Raw genomic sequence first — 5,019 nt, forward strand, 5'->3', positions numbered from 1 at the left:
TCAACATGATAGGGTTGCTATAGAAAACCAATGAAATTAGTTTTTAAATATTAGAATGAGAAAGACATTAATTTTTTTCAACGCTCTTTACTTTCCCATCTAAAAAAATCAAGTACTATTGAATTTTGACTCTAAATAAAATTATATGAAAATATTTATTGCTCAAAACAATATAATTTTTTTTTAAGAATAAAAGTTGTATACTAAAACACAACTCTAAATCTGCCAACAATAATAAAAATAAGAATGAAAAAAAATCTTTAAAAATTATTAAACTAAAAATTCCTTGCCCTTTCGTGCAATGGTTCTTTTGTTCTTGGCCTTGCTTGTTAGAGTTGCTAATGAATTTTTTGGCATATACTATTGCTGGAGTTTTGTGTGTTCAAGTGATTTTGTTGTTCTCAGTTATTATGGTTTTCTATTTTGAGTTGGTGTTGCTCCTCTTGTTGGCTAGATTTTGCTAGTAGTTTTCAAGAGCTCGTTCTAGCCTTGGTTTGTTTTTAGTTAGGGTTTGGTTTTTTTTAAGATTTTTTTATCCATCTTTCTTTCAGATGGGAAAATGTTGTTGTTGGTTGGGCTCTTTCTTGTATGGCTTCTATGGAGGTGAAGTCTACCCCAATTGAGGTGGGGTCTCTGATGACTACTTTGTTGGGGAAATGGTGTATTTTGTTCTTGTTTCTCTCTTTCCTATTCCTTATTGAGGTGGGGCATCTCCTACTAAGGTGGAGATCTACGATGGTGGTTGTTCTATGTGGTATTCTCTCAAATGGTGCTGCTTAAATGCTGTAATGTAGCCTGTTTGGTTCACCCATCTATCTGTCTTCTTCTCTATTTACCCTATTGAGGTGGAGAGGAGTTTAGTTGGTGAGGAGTTGATTTACTGTTAGGCATTCCAGGCTAGAAGTTGTTGGTTGGTTTAGGGTGCCAAATCATAACCCATATTGATGATTTGGGGAACCTTGGAAAAATCCCTCCTCCTTTTGTACCTGGTTCCTTGGGAGGTTCTTTAGTTGGATGGTTTGGCTTCCATCTTTTTTCTATCTCTCTAGATAGTTAGTTTCTTGAAGTGAAGATTTTGGGAGCCTTGTAAAATCCCATGTTTATGGCCCTTTCTTTTCTATGTGTTGTGTTCTTCTCTGTCGGGTTGAATGCCTTTCCTTCTTTGTACAAACGTTCAAGGCCCTTTCAAAATCCTTGCTTACCTAATAAAAAATAAATATGATATTATCAAATAATAAAGAAATAAATGACATTCAATAGAAAAAATTAAAAAATTTTAAAAAAATAAATAAATATAATAAAACTAAAATAAGCATCAAAACCATAATAGAACAATTTCTATTTCCTTTACACTTTTCATTTTAAAGGATAATGAGTGGATTCTATAGAGTGGTCCATCACAAAACATGGTCTATATATGTGATATCCTAATATCCAATATTATAAGGAAAAATCCTATCTATATGATAACTCCATGGAAGCGCATGGTTGAAAAAATTAGTTAAAGTATTTAATATTAATATTGTAGATGCTTATTCATTTGAAAATTAAGGAAAAATATTCCTTCTTGTTATCAACTTATCTATAAAAAAATCAAAATTATTCTAGGGAAATTTCATTCCTAAAGATCAAAATGATTCTATAGTTGTCCAAGGCATTCAAAAGAAAATAGCTTAATTATTTTACTTGTTTCTTAAATGAAACTTATATTTTGATTCAAACCACCTATGATATTCAAGTTTGGCCTGAAATACCGGGCCGAATATAAGAAGTCTCAATATTGTGATAGGTTCACTCATAATTGATATTAAATTAGAAGATTGAAAATAATGGTTGTTAGGTAATTGACATATCTTACCTTTTGATAAAGATGACATTGACAATTCTTCTAATGCACTAAAATTGATTCACAATGATGTAATGGAATAACTACATGTTCATTCCTTTAATAGATCTATTTATTAATTAATTTTGATTGATTATTATATTGAATAATATAAGAATATTATTCTAAATATAAAATGATATTCTTCCTAAATTAAAAAATTAATGTCCATATAAATATAAATCTAACTTTTAAGCAAATATAATTTAAAAAATAATTCAAAAATATAAAAATAAAGATTTAAGCAATTTTACATCTATTTTCTAAAACCCCCCATTCTATCATGAAAATGATCCATCTATTTTGAAACTCTTGATAACAAAAGAGAAAAACTGTCAAGAAAGAAACTCATGTTTAGATTTTTTTTTTGAGTTTGGGCTGGGAGGACTACTATGGAAATCGCCTCTGGTAATGACAATGATGATTGAATTATTTTAATTTTATTTTTATGTATTTATAAATAAAATAAAATTATTTATATTGGAAGTAGTTTTTAAATCATGTTTATATATTTTATGAAATTATGTGAGAGTATGTGCAGATAAAATTAAACATGTTATAATAAAAATAGAAATACTTAAAGTAATATCTAAACAAAAAATTAAAAAAATTGATTACATTTTTTCAAATAAAAAATTCAGTTATAACAATAATCTCATTCAGATTATTGATTTTGTCTAAAATTATAAAGATAAAATAATATGTAACAATTATTTATATAAGATAAAATAATTTAAATAATTATCCAATTAATTCAAGAGGCAAATTGTTTACCTCCAATACAACATAACAATCTTAGTAATAAGAATGTAGAAAAATTAAGATTTGAGTTGAAGGATGCAACAACTTATAATCCTTCATTAAAAAACTTAATATCCTCTTCATCCAATACATTGCAAAGATATGAAAGCCAAACACATTACAAAGTGGGAAGCATAGCGCATGCATTTGATGAATTTGAAAGACATTTGGACGTCTTATTTACCCTAATCCATACCCCTTCTTCCTCTTTCAAAGGGCTATTCTCTTAAGCAAGCATCAAACAACTTTGCAAATCTGAAATCATTATATCAGAATTCACATGAGCCTTATGTGAGCCCAATTTTGTTGTCCACAGCAGTGATAAAGAAGACTGTTCTGCTCTCTGCGATGGAGTCTTGCAATACTCTTCCATTTCTTAAACACTTTTAAGGCCTAATTGGAATTTGACCTGAGAAGCAGCAAAGAATACGCTAGAGAATGTATGGAGATGTAGATGTAGGGAATTTGTGGTGAGATAAGTGAGAGGTGGAAGTAAAAGGAATCTCAAAGTGAAGAAGAGAAAATTTAATGAGAGTATACAAACATATGTTAGGGTTTTCGCAATCGTTGGTGTGAGTGTTGCATTCGATGCTCAGATCATTTTTGTCACCATTTTTACAGATGCCCAGTTGGACCTTCCACCTGACTTTAAAAACAATGGCCCTTGGAGCAAAAGACGTTGAAACCAGAGTTCTATCATTAGTTGAATTTGAATCCTCTCCAACTTCAGATTTGCAATTTGAATGCTTTCTTCAAGAGACAAATTTCCAGTCTTTGGAGCTGCCACGTCTTCCTTCATTTGGCTTTCTCATTTCTCTACACTTAGCTGTAACTTCACCAAAGACAGGAAATCGGGTCTCTTGAAGAAAGGATCTCAATTTTCTATTTTATGCCGTAGCTATATATATATATTCGAATTCAAAAAGATGAAAATCATTTGAATTTTTAGAGGATTCAAATTCAGCTAATTGCGGAGCTCTGGTTTGGACATCTTTTGCTCTTGTTTGGCATTTTTAAGGCCCACTTGGAATTTCAGTTGAGAAGTTGCAACCTGCAAAACCCTTTTCTCTTAGATTGTAAATCATTTTCTACTAAACGTTTTAATCTTGCCTGGTAAGTTCTAGACTCGTCTCTTATCAAGAGTAGTAGAATGAAAATTTCTAAGAGGTATGAAAGAATTAGTGAAAAAATAGAAAAACAGTTAAGGCCTATAATCATCCTCACAGCAATCTTATTGAAGAATCTCAAGCTAATGTAAAGATGCCAAGATTTCCTGATTATTGGTAAAGCTTTAAAATTATCTCCTTTGGAAAAATCGTGCATAACAACTGGCAGGTTAGAATCCATCTCTAGAAAAGACCAAACAACAACAAAAATATGTATCAATTACCAAGCTCGTTCAAAACGCCCAACATATGTTTATGTTATTTCTCTCCTCTCTACAGAGGTTGACAGAATATGGCAGCTGTCTTGATATATATAGAAGGGGAAGATATTTTAAAATGTCTAATCCACAGAATGGTAGAAGAACTGCTGTTAAAATCCGTTACTCTAATTAAATTTAATGAATATTCGGTAAAGGCTGTACGTTACATCTTTTCTGTATGACCAACTTTATGTCTGCTCACACCAAATGCGCAGTTATTTTAACCACCATTTCTCTGTCATGGAGAATCACCTTCATCTACGTTTCCATACTTCATCACATCTTTCACCTTCCTAAATTTCGTACAAATGTTATGGAAAGAGCATAAAATGATTCCAGTGTATGGAGTCATAAAATCTCCTTCAACTTGTGACTATAAACTTTAAAATTAAAATGAGTGCTGCTTCTCAGATTCTATGAATACCCTTGAATATCCTTGAAACCATCTTTGTCCTTGAATATCCTTCATCACTGTGAATATATATATTTAAATCTGATTTCTACTTGATATTTTTTCCTCAAAATTAAGTGTACATCCGATCCTTTCCAAGATGAACATTATTAGAAAATCTTTAAGTATATAATTAGATAATCTTTAAGTAAAGTATATTAAAATTTATTATAGTTATTTTTATCTATCAAATGTTTGTAACTCACATTTGACTGCAAGGAAATTAAAGATGAGTGAAGAAATCAAAGAGAATATACGGTAGTACAGTAAATTTTATTACAATTATAAAAAATCAAAATTTTAAATTTTTTAAAGCTGAAAGATATAGTATAGCAAATTTTATTATTGGAGTTAAAATCATTTATTTTTTTTAATATATTTATAAATCATTTTTAGTATTTGTAAATAAAACAAAATAATTCATATTGAAAGCAATTTCTAATTTATGCATATTAA

The 5,019-nt window shown here is 29.8% G+C and overlaps 1 long non-coding RNA gene across 1 annotated transcript; it reads right to left on the minus strand.

Moving 5' to 3' along the window:
- Window positions 1–2,684: 2,684 nt before the first annotated feature.
- Window positions 2,685–4,160, minus strand: LOC131069648 (uncharacterized). The gene is made up of 2 exons (XR_009359465.1): window positions 4,077–4,160; window positions 2,685–3,737 (listed from the first exon to the last, which is right to left on the minus strand). It is a non-coding gene; the product is annotated as an uncharacterized LOC131069648 (long non-coding RNA).
- Window positions 4,161–5,019: the final 859 nt, after the last annotated feature.

This window comes from Cryptomeria japonica, chromosome 11 (assembly GCF_030272615.1).
Source record: "Cryptomeria japonica chromosome 11, Sugi_1.0, whole genome shotgun sequence".
Lineage (NCBI taxonomy): Eukaryota > Viridiplantae > Streptophyta > Pinopsida > Cupressales > Cupressaceae > Cryptomeria > Cryptomeria japonica.